The following is a 12,913-nucleotide window of genomic DNA, read 5'->3' as shown; positions in this document are numbered from 1 at the left end:
TAACACTTATTGATTTATCCTTACACACCTATCCTTTACACTTCACTATCACCTATTTTCCCCTTTTCATGTGATGCCCTGGGGATGGTCCTTGGCTGGAATTTTTTGGGGTGCCTTGCTTCTCGGACGTGAACCCCTTAATGTTAGGGACGCCAGTATAGAGGAGCCTTGACGATTGGCCTGGCGCTTATTCATATATTTGCAAATGTATGTAACTAATACCTCTATTATTATGTAGGATTTAAGTATTTTTGATTTATCTGCAGTGTGCTGGGGGGCAAATTCCTTTTTTCTGTGCTCAGTGTAAACCCCGCCCTTTACAAGCACCTGTAGTATGTCATTAAGCTGATTTGAGCAACTACCATATTTTTTGTTTAAATCCAGTCTCTGTCATCTGCACAGCTTTATTTCCCCACTTCACTCTCCTCCCCCCAAAAACAAACCTTAAATAACATAGGGAACGGCGGGTCCTGTGTAGGTTTGTGGAGGAGCTGCCCGAGCGGGCCTTGGCTTCTTCCTCCATTTACTTAATGGAAACTGGGTCGGCAGCCAGTAGCAGTGGATGGGACCCCTTTCTTCTGTTCAAGGGGTAGTGCGGGCTACAGCAGGCTGTGCAGTGGCAGCAATGGCGGTAGGCTATGGCATAACTAGGGTATTTGTAGCCCAGGGCAATTTATAATAAGTAGTCCCCCCTCTAAGTATGTGTGTGCGCTGGAAAAAAGTGGACGTGGTCACATGGCACAGCGGGCATGTCCACTGAAAAATGGTGACATGACACACCACTGTTTCTTGTTGTTCTGGATGGAACTCTGGCGTGCAGTTTGCATACCATCATGCTGGGGAGGCACGTTGTGAACAAGTAACTGCAGAGAGCCATCTCCATGCTCAGTGACAGGACACTGAGCAGACGGAACAGGAGTAGACCTCAGCAGCAGCCCGGAGCGATGTGCAATGTAAGCAGACCTCTGTGCTATCCGGGAGTGATGCACAGCGCGAGCGGACCTTAGTGCTAGCTTGTGTAATGTGCTCAGTGATCGAGGGGATTTGATGAAAATATGTGGAACCTGCCGGCAGCCTGAAAAAGTTTAGGAATCAATGCTCTAACTAAAAGATACAAGGTACGGATATGTCCTTTTATACTGTGGTGCAAGTCACGCCAAATAGCTCCTCTGGGACGCGCCAGGTCTCGTGCAACTCGGCTGCGCCAATTGTCTTTTCCACTCATAATGTCTCTCTTATTCCCCTGACTAGAACTTGTATACGTTTACAACTGAGTCTGAATCAGTGTAAAAAAAGGTTCCAATACAGGCGTCTGCGGGTTTTCTCCCACCGAGTTTTATTGCACTTCTTCTGCGACTTTGTACGAGTGTTATACCAAATCCTGAGCTATTAAAGTCACAGCCTAGTGTCACTGGCACAATGTAAGCGGCTTTTTGCTGCCTCTGCAAAATGAAAAGAAAATGACGGTATGCTACTCGTCTCTGATAGTCTGTAAGGGAAGGAAATCCATTGTCCTGCCCTGTTCTTGTCGCCTCGCCATTACGCATGTACACATACTTTGAGTATGTTGGGAGAGATCAACTCCAGTCTTCAAGTACAGCTAACAGGTCATGTTTTGTGGATTTCTTTAATCATACACAGGTGAGTACATTTATTGTGCTGGGTCAGTAAATATCCAACCTGCTTCCACAGACAGAAATCCTAAAAACATAACCTGTTGGGGAATTTTGAGGGTTGAAGTTGATAACCACTGGTGTAGGTAATTCTTCTTGTTCCTGTTAGATTGCAAGCTCTCTTGGGCCAGAGGCAGGGCCGGATTGAGGGCCACATGGGCCTGGAGCTGAAAATGACCAAGGGCCTATTATGAGAAGCAGAGGAGGTGTGACCAGTGCTATGTGGGTGTGGCCAGTGAAATGTGGGCGTGTACATTCCTATACTCTCAGCCCCAATGTCTCCCTAAAAATGTAAAAGAAAATAATGCTTCATTTTGTGAGGTAAAAAGAAATACAATTTTACTACTTATGATTTATGGCTGACTGTGTGGACAGCAGATGGTCATTCGACATCATGTTGTCATGACAATGGGCCTATTTTATGTGGAGGCCTGGAGCTGTAGCTCCATCCGCCCCATTGTTAATCTGGCCCTGGCAAGCGGGACTGATTCACTGTAGATCACAATATAGCGCACGCACGCAGTTTTACTACGAATATACGCTAATCCATAGCGATCTCAATGCTGCCGTGGCACTACATAGGGACGCCCACTTTACCTACACGCACATCCGTAATGCTTAGCAAGACTGCAAAAACATTGGTACAATCGAGTACCACGGGACACATACGCACAGATAAGGCCGGTCAGACCCCACTCAGGAATTGCTAACTTCAGCGCACCCTATGACACCTCAGGCTGCGTATGGCGTTGCAGTGAATAATTTATGCATGCCCCTGTAACACCGTCCCAATGTACTGGCACGCCTGCGTTTACCCCCCCCCCCTGTTACCGGGTCTGGGTCTGCGTCATCACTGTAGTTCCAATCGCAGCGGCTGGTTTGAGCATTTGCGCAGTATGCAACAATTGGCCAGTTGCGTGCATATAAGCAACTGCGTTTCTTGCTGAATCAGGCCCCCAGTCCTCATTACTAAATGTTTCAGCCTTGTCAATATGCATGTCATGTACCAATCATTACTCTGCTTCGTTGATGAATATGTTGTTGTTATACAACTAAGAGGCAATAATACAGGTTGAGTCTCCCATATCCGTAATTCTATTATCCGAAATATTCCAAAAACCGAAGGTTTTTTTTGCAGCCGTGACGTCATGACGTGACCTGGCGTCATGACGTCACAGATTAATGACCAATCACTAGCAGCGTGGGCGTGGTCTATATGCCGCGCTCCCCCCACTGCAGCGCACGCCAGGCATTTCGTGACACCCGCCGGACTCCCCTGCAACACCTAATGGACCCTATTGCAGGACCCACCCCCGCCGCACATGCCGGGACTCACATGACACCTGCCGGACTTCACCCGACACCCGCCGGATCACTCGCGACATCCACCGGATACCCCTGCAGCACACACCAGGCCTCCTGTAACACCTGCCGGACCCCTCTGCTGCACACGCCAGGCCTCCTGTGACATCTCCCGGACCCCCCCTGCAAGGTATTCTGAAAACCGAAATTATCCAAAATCCGAAATGCTCCTGGTCCCGAGCATTTCGGATATGGGAGACTCAACCTGTAATACCAGACGTATACATAAATTATGTTTTAATTCAGTACGAAGCCTTTAATCTTTGAAATGGGGCTTCTACATTCCCTCTACGCGATGACGATAGCCATTTTATAGTGAGCAGAGATAGAAAACAAAAATCAGGACAGGGCCAGGGAAGGTTGGGACTACCTATTGCTTTAAGGTTTGTGATCAATTTTTGGTACTTAGAATCTGAAGCTGGCTGCAGTGATTATGAGAAATGACCATCCAACCATCTAATTGTGAACGTGTCGCCTTTGGCTTCCTGCTCATTCATTAGACGCCTCCCCTGCAGCTATTTACTTCCACCCACGAGAGACACGCGGTGCTTATCGGGCAGTTACACGGTTCCATACATCAAAGCAAATTAGTTGCGGCATCTCCTATGCTCCGCAATGTGTGTCGTAACCGTCGTGTACAGTAACTGTCGCTTTATCAAGATTCTACTGTAAAATGTAAGCTGGAAATATTCATTTAAAAATCAAATTCTGTATCCCAGCGAACACCATGGGACTCATTCACAAGGTGGATCAACATGAAACAATTAACTAAAAATTATTGTTTTCCAATAAGTGACCTTATTTAGTCCTAAACGTATTTTTAAAAAATCCCAAGACCAACAAAAAAGTCAGGAGCTAATAAATACTAAATACAGATGTAGCTGCCGTCATTGTTGGTGCGATGCTCGCGCACCACATCACACATCGCGGCATAACCAGCTCTCGCTAAGCTGCAAGTAGGCGCGGCCGGCGTTCTCCCAATTGCAGTCTATGGCGTAGGTGCGGGCACACTAGTCGCGCCATCCATGCAGTCTACGGCATAAGTGCGGGCACACGGCGGCTACATCTGTAGATAACAGCAGCAACGCTTGAAGAGCCTGTGTTAGCTCTCAAGAAACATATAGAAAAGCTCCAGTGTGATAACCGCAATATTGTTGCGCTAATTACATCAAAATAAATATAACACCTTGGCATGGCAGAAAGTAAATAAGACGTCTTTCTTTTAAATTAATAAATGTGATCTATGGCCCTCATTCAGAGCCGTTCGCTATTTGCGGTCGTTCGTTTAAAAACAAGGGGTGGCTATTCAAATGATCCGTACGCACATTGCAGTCTGTTCACACCTTTAAGTCTGAACGAACGAGCAAAACATACGCTCGTTTATTTGTTAAAAACGCCCCCTGGCCGCTCGCACCATACGTCATGTCCGCTATTTATTAGATTAATCGAGTACATCGACCAGCGTATGAACTGCTCGCTATTCTTGTGGTTGGTGTTTGCTACCACAAATTTGCGAGCAGTTCTGGCTCTAAAATAACCCAGTGACGTGGTCATTGACGCTGCTGTTTTAAATATACACACCCATAAAATGCCCGTTTTGACCTTTAAGCACGCCTGCGTTCGGATCTCCACTCCCCATTTTCAAGCACCTTCCCCTGTTACCACCCACATACGCCTCATTCTGTCACTCAAAATAGCAGGCACTCGCTATATAGCGTACAAACGATTTTCGACCGCACTGACTGGTTCGCGCATGCGTATAACGATCCGTACGCATGCGCAGATGTGCAAACATCGCTCGGAACGAGCGTACTGCCGCTAACGAGCGGCTCTGAATGAGGGCCTATATTAGAAATATTGAAGAAATACATCAATAGTATTGCATGCATTTATCATCAATAATACATATGAGTTTTAGATCACGTAGCTCATAATGATTGTAGCAAGGGCTAGACCAGCCTATAATATATATATAAAATGAAATTTAAAAAGGTGGAGAAAACCAGGTGATAATATGCCAGTTCAGGAGTCTTTATAATTATAATGAGCGCAATTAAATAATTTATTCCTTACCGAACACACAACCACTGCGGTGTAAATAACCAGTAGTATCCTGGCTGTTATCCGTACACCTCCACAAGTGCGCAGCAATGGATAATGGCCCTCATTCAGAGCCACTCGTTATTTGCGGTCGTTCGTTCTAAAACTAGGGGTGGCTATTCAAATGAACCGTTCGCTGTTTGCGGTCTGTTCACGCCTCTATGTCTGAACGAGCGAACAAAACTTGCGTTCGTTTTTTGGAAAAATACGGCCCTGGCCGCTCGCATCCTACGTCATGTCCGCTATTTATTAGATTAATCGAGTACATCGACAAGGGTATGAACTGCTCGCTATTCTTGGGGTTGGTGTTTGCTATCACAATTTTGCGAGCAGTTCTGACTATAAAATAATGATCCGTACGCATGCGCAGTTGGGCTAACATCGCTCGGAACGAATGAGCGGCCGCTTACGAGCGGCTCTGAATCAGGCCCAATGTTATATCTCACATCCATAAATGGGGACTGATCGCCCATCTGCCTCCTTTCCACGGAGCGCTTTATGAACTTTCTACACTTTCGTACTTGTGCAGCTGCGGCACTCCCGTCTGACCCTACAGCATAACGAATGGGCGCCAGCAATATATTTCACGTTCAGCTCCGACAGTAAATGTAAATGCAAAAAGCACCAGGGTACAGGCAGGTACAGCCTACATGGTGCCTGAGGTGCTGCCCACTCAGCGTCCGGTTACACTCATCCCCGACGGATACCTCTTTCTTCCCTCCCGGAAGAGTAGGCACTTCTCCCGCAGCCCACTCACTTCCTAGTGACGTGGGCAGAATCGGGAGAGGTTTCCCAGGGATTGGCAGGTCTGTCATTAGGGGGCGGAGTGTAATAATCTGATTCTATAAGAATCTCGTCATATGGCCCTGTCCCTATAGAAATATGCCGGTTTCACTGCATTTTGCCACAATGGAGCGTGGCCTAATTATACATATAGTCTGGCCGCGTCACCATCGCCACCCACTTGAATTTCCTCTTCAGGCTGCTCCCAGAGAGAAAGATAAATTAGTAGGTAAGTATGGCGTATCTATATTGGGCGCAAGGTGTGCAATGCACACGAGCACCTGGGTCCACACCACACACCTCACATCTTACACCACACCCATAGCCTATACACTCACCTCTCCCCTGACACTGCTATAATCACTTGGGCATGCGCAGTAGAGTATAGACCGTTAAAATAGCACCAGAGCCTTTTTTCTGGAGACAGCACACAGAGGTCCTGAATCAGGGCCGGTCTTTCTTTTTTTTTTTAGAACGGCCTCCTGGCCACTCGCACAGCTATAGCGAGCAGCCAGGAAGATGGTCGCGATGGTCAAGACCATCGCGACCACCAGGCTTGCGACGAGACCCATGTGGTAGGGTCTCATTGCCGCAAGCCCCAGAGAGATTTGGGCTCTAACAGAGCCGAAATCTCTCCCACTGACATCACTCATGATGTCAGTGGGGCTGCCCCCAAACGGAGGCGTTCACATGGGAACGCCTCCGTTTGGGCAGCCACTCCCCTGGCCCGCCCACCAAAGGGGGCGATCTGTCATTCAACATCAACAGCTCGCCCCCTTTTTTTGCGAGACCCGGAGCAACGGAGTGGCTGTCGCTATACGGGTCTAGCGCATGCGCACGATGGAGCCGGCTCCGTCGTGCGCATGCATACTGGCCCACCATCGACCCAGTTGCGAGCGCACAGCGCTTGCAACTGGGTCTGAATCAGGCCCAGAGTCTCAAAGGGGGACCTGCAAGGAGACTGCACACAGAGACTCAGAGGGGGACCTGCAAGGAGACTGCACACAGAGACTCAGAGGGGGACCTGCAAGGAGACTGCACACAGAGACTCAGAGGGGGACCTGCAAGGAGACTGCACACAGAGACTCAGAGGGGGACCTGCAAGGACACTGCACACAGAGACTCAGGGGTGGGAACCTGCAAGAAGACTGCACACAGAGACTCGGGGGGGGGGGAACCTGCAAGAAGACTGCACACAGAGACTCAGAGGGGGACCTGCAAGGAGACTGATCACAGAGACTCAGAGGGGGACCTGCAAGGAGACTTCACACAGAGACTCAGGGGGGAACCTGCAAGGAGACTGCACACAGAGACTCAGAGGGGGGCCGGCAAGGAGACTGCACACAGAGACTCAGAGGGGGACCTGCAAGGAGACTGCACACAGAGACTCAGAGGGGGGACCTGCATGGAGACTGCACACAGAGACTCAGAGGGGGACCTGCAAGGAGACTGCACACAGAGACTCAGATGGGGACCTGCAAGGAGACTGCATACAGAGACTCAGAGCGGGACCTGCAAGGAGACATGCACAAACAGACTCAGAGAGGGACCTGCAAGGAGACTGCACACAGAGACCCAGAGGGGGACCTGCAAAGAGACAGCACACAGAGACTCAGAGGGGGGACCTGCATGGAGACTACACACAGAGACTCAGATGGGGACCTGCAAGGAGACTGCACACAGAGACTCAGATGGGGACCTGCAAGGAGACTGCATACAGAGACTCAGAGCGGGACCTGCAAGGAGACATGCACAAACAGACACAGAGAGGGACCTGCAAGGAGACTGCACACAGAGACCCAGAGGGGGACCTGCAAGGAGACTGCATACAGAGACTCAGAGCGGGACCTGCAAGGAGACATGCACAAACAGACTCAGAGAGGGACCTGCAAGGAGACTGCACACAGAGACCCAGAGGGGGACCTGCAAAGAGACAGCACACAGAGACTCAGAGGGGGGACCTGCATGGAGACTGCACACAGAGACTCAGATGGGGACCTGCAAGTAGAATGCACACAGAGACTCAGAGGGGGACCTACAAGGAGACTGCACACAGAGACTCAGAGGGGGACCTGCAAGGAGACTGCACACATAGACTCAGAAGGGGACCTGCAAGGAGACTGCACACATAGACTCAGAAGGGGACCTGCAAGGAGACTCCATATAGGTACTTAGAGCAGGACCTGCAAGGAGACATGCACAAAGAGACTCAGAGGGGGACCTGCAAGGAGAATGCACACAGGGACTCAGAGGGGGACCTGGATGGAGACACACACAGAGACTCAGAGGAGGACCTGCATGGAGACTGCTCACAGATATTTAGAGGGGGACTTTCAAGGAGACATGCACACACAGACTCAGAGGGGGACCCGCAAGGAGAATGCACACAGAGACTCATAGGGGAACCTGCAAGGAGACTGCACACAGAGAATTGTAAGGGGGCATGCACAGAGACTGCACACAAAGAGAGGTACACACGGAGACTGCACATGAACACTTGAAGGGGGGCCTGTACAGAGACTGCACAAAGAGAGTCGGAGGGGGCTGCATGGACACTGCACATGGTGAGTCGGAGGGGGGTCTGCATGGACACTGCACACAGAGACTCGGAGGGGGGCCTGCACGGACACTGCACATGGAGACTCGGAGAGGGGCCCACACAGAGGCCCTGATTCAGAGCCGGACGCTCTGACAGAGCGCTCGCTCTGAATCAGGGCCATCTCTCCTTCCTTTTGGAGCGGCCTCCTGGCCACTCGCATAGCTGTGGGTGACCAGCCACAGCTAAAGCGAGTGGCCAAAATGATGGTCACGATGGTTAAGACCATCGCGACCATCGGGCTTGCGACGAGACCCTTGCGGTAGGGTCTCTTTGCCGCAAGCCCTGGAGTGCTTTTGGCTCTATCAGAGCCAAAATCACTCCCACTGTCATCACTAGTGATGTCAGTGGGGCCGGCCTCAGATGGTAGGCGTTCCCATGGAGACTGGGCAGCGTTCCCATGCCGTCTAGGCAGCCACGCCCCCGGCACGCCCACCAAAGGGGGCATGCTGTCAATCACCATCGACAGCACACCCCCTTTGGTGCGAGACCCATAATGACGGCTTGGCCATCATTATTCGGGTCTCGCGTATGTGTACGACGGAGCCGCCTCCGTCGTGCGCATGCGCACTTGGGCAACATCGACCCGCTTGTGAGCGCTCACGCTCGCGAGCGGGTCTGAATCAGGCCCAGAGACTCCTTTCTTAAATTGCTCCTGTTCCATGCTATTGTGCCTTCAGACACTCATATGTCCTCATAGGATAAGCTGTCTTTATTTAACTACGGGCATTATCTTTAATTCTATATTTAATTTCACTATGTATGTGTAACTTTTTTGGTAATTGTTTCCAGGTATAATGGACTTAAAAGGGGAGATGTATAGTATCAAACATTCTAAAAAAAAAAGAAAGAAATATTGCCCATAGCGACCAATCAGAATCTAACTAGCATGATACTCCTGGCTTCCTTTTGAAGCCTATCCACCCTGCAATACCGGAGGCTGACACTTGGTGATGCTGTGGAGCACAAGGAGGGCCTTCAGGCAAGAGACTTGTTGTTTACACATGTGCAGTTGAAGTTGGGAGATTCCAACAAGGACTGGAGCTGGAGAGCGGGAATTAGGTGCTACAGGTTTACTAGAGGAGAGTGGGCAAATGATGTCGGTGAAGTGGTGCAAGTGACAGAGCACTGAGTACCAACTATGTAGAGCGCTAAGGACCACAGAGGATCCGTGCAGGCTGACAGTATAAAGAGCTGGGAAGGGAGACATCTCTGCTGTAATCTATGCTACATTCCACTATTGCTATATATACTGTATATAAGAGACTAATGCCAAGGAAGGAAGGAAGGAAGGCCGTCCAACTGAAATGCAAATGAGGCAGGAGATGTCTGCATGAAATAGACACCTCATTGCTTCATCTGCGATCTGGGTGCAGCCTCTGTATACTAGGGTTGTGCGCCGGACCATTTTTGCCGGATTTGGATTTGGCTCTAATTCATTGTCCAGCTTTGGATTTGCCAAACTGCGGTGACTAGCTTTGGATTTGGATTTTTTACAAAAATGTACAAAAAAAAGCTAAAAATCACATAAATTGGACTTTGTTTTCTCCCTAGAGTGTTATTAACCTCAATAACATTAATTTCCAGTCATTTACAGTCAATTTAGACCACTCCACAGCATATAATATTGTTTTTCACAATACTGGCCAAAGGTTGCAGTGAGCTGACTGATTACCAAGCGTCAGAGCAGCGGCGCAGTGGCACAGACACCACAGTTTAAAGCACATCTATGAAACATTGCCACACAGCAGTGGCAGAAATGAAAGGTAGTGTAAAATGGAATTGTCCTTGGGAATATGTTGGATATTAAAAAGGACATGCACACGTTAACAAACCAAGCATTTCAGCGACAGGGACTGCCACTTTGTGGCTGAAGTGCTTGGTTTGTTTGTGCCCCCACAAAAACAGCTACCAATCTGTTAAAGGTAATAGCTCTACAGTGGCAAGATGTCACCATCATTGCCATCCTCACCCTCATCAGTGTGTACATAATCCTCACACAATATTAATTAATCCCCGCTGGAATCCACCATTACAGAAGTATCTGTACTGTGACGTGATTGGCGGGAAATTCTTTCTACATTTTGTGGAAGTAGCCTCCTATGTTGGTCACTCACAAGGTTCTCAACTGTACTGAAAACTCTCTCCGAGTACACACTGGAGGGTGGGCAGCTTAAGTAATGCAAAGCCAGTTTATACAAGGGTCTCCAAATTGCCTTTTTTTCTTCCAATATTCGAAGGGACTCTGTGACATGTCTACTTGTATGGTGTCCTGAAAATAATCCTCCACCATTCTTTGGATGGTAATTGCATTAGATGGAATTACGGTAGAGGTGTCACTGGTGTTGGGCAATTCTTTTAAACCCGACCAGATGTCAAAATGTTGACTTGACTTATCTGCATCACCACTGGGTCTTTTGGAAAAAGTGAATTTTTTTCTGGCTGCTGCTGGAGAAACCGAAGGAGGAGATGTCATCATAGTGCCATGTGTCACTTCAGCTGCCAACTTGCTCACCAGGAGCGCTTTGGATCTTTTCAGATCTGGGTCAGTTGTACAGAAAGACACAGCATATGACTTGATCCTAGGATCAAGCATGGTTGCTAAAATATAATGATCAGATTTCAAGATCATGGCCACCCATGGATCCTGGCGATCTATCAGTCCAGCATACTTTGCGGAATCACTTTGTTTAATCTCATCCTTCAAATTCTCCAGCTGCTTTTCCAAAAGCCTAATCAGGGGAATCACCTTACTCAAGCTAGCAGTGTCAGCACTCACTTCACATGTGGCAACTTCAAATGGTTTGAGCACCTTGCACAAAACAGAAAGTACTCTCCACTATGCTGGGCTAAGGTACATTCCCCCTCCTCTCCCAATGTCATGGCTTGTTGTATAGCTATGGATGGCTTTTTGCTGCTCCACCATCCGCTGAAGCATATAAAGGGTGGAGTTCCACCTCGTTACCACTTCTTGCTTCAGTTGATGGCAGGGCAAATTAAACTGCTCTTGCAGGTGCTGCAATCTCCTGCACGCTGATGCAGAATGGCGAAAATGTCCCAAAATTTTTCGGGCCACAGGCAGCATCTCCTGCACGCCCCTGTCATTTTTTAAAAAACCCTGCACCACTAAGTTGATTGTGTGAGCAAAACAGAGGATGTGTTGGAATTCACCAAGCTATAATGCTTTCACAATATTTGTAGCGTTGTCAGAAATCACAAATCCTGAGGAGAATCCAAGTGGGGTAAGCCGTGTTTCTATGACATCTCTTAGTTTTTCTAAGAGGTTGTCAGCGGTATGCCTCTTATTGAATCCGGTGATACACAGAGTTGCCTGTCTCTGAATAAGCTGGTGTTGTTTGTTAGATACTGCTTCTGCTGCTGCTGAAGGCGATTCACCCACCCAGTGGGCCGTCACAGTCATGTAATCTTTAGATTGTCCATTACCACTTGTCCACATATCTGTGGTTAATTGGACATTGGGTACAATAACATTTTGGGGGCCAATAATTAGGTTCTGTTTAACGTCCTGGTACAGTCGAGGAATGGCTTTTCGGGTAAAATGAAACAGAGATGGAATTTGGTACTGGGGACACAGGACCTCAATTAACTGGTAAATCCCACTGCATTAATTGTGGATATTGGACGCAGATCTAATACTAGCATAGCTGTCATGGCATCAGTGATCCGCTGTTCGACAGGGTGAGAGCTGTCATACTTGTTTCCCCTTGCAAGAGATTCTTTAACAGTCAATTGTTTTTTTGGTAATCTACTACTAGTAGTCTTCTTGGTCCACTTCTGGGATGAAGATCCACCACCACCAGCAGCAGCAGGTCTAGCACTCAAAGATTCAGTTTCTTCTGAGGTGTCCTGGAAAGTGGAGGAGTCACCGTGACTTAGCATTAACAAATTGGATGTTGGACTGCCACTGATCATTCCTGAGGATATTGAGGATGAAGGTGTTGTCGGCGGAGATTACAGGTGCTGGGATTTAGTAGAGAGAAGGCATCTAGATAATTCTGGACTGCTTGTTGTTATTTTTTAGCAGTAGTTTCTGTTATCAAACACCTGTCATGAGCTCGCTGCAGATGACGTAATAGCGTAGAGGTTCCTAGATGCTTAACGTCCCCACCTCTACTAACTGTGGTCTCACAGAGGCTACAAATGGCTTGACAAACGTTGTCAGGGTTTGGGTGAAAATATTTCCACACAAAAGATGTGGCTTTGTTGGTTCTACGCCCAGGCATGGCAATGGCCTTCTTATCTTGGCCAAGAGCTGCTTCTACTGGTGCCTGACTTATACAAACAATATCATCATCCTCAACTTCTTCAACAGTGCCAGCATCAGCTTCACATATATTCCCCTCATCCTCTTGCAATTCCACGGTGGCATCCTCAATTT

This window comes from Taudactylus pleione, unplaced genomic scaffold, assembly GCF_031769625.1.
Source record: "Taudactylus pleione unplaced genomic scaffold, aTauple2 ptg000383l, whole genome shotgun sequence".
NCBI lineage: Eukaryota > Metazoa > Chordata > Amphibia > Anura > Myobatrachidae > Taudactylus > Taudactylus pleione.
This window is presented reverse-complemented; position numbering follows the sequence as displayed.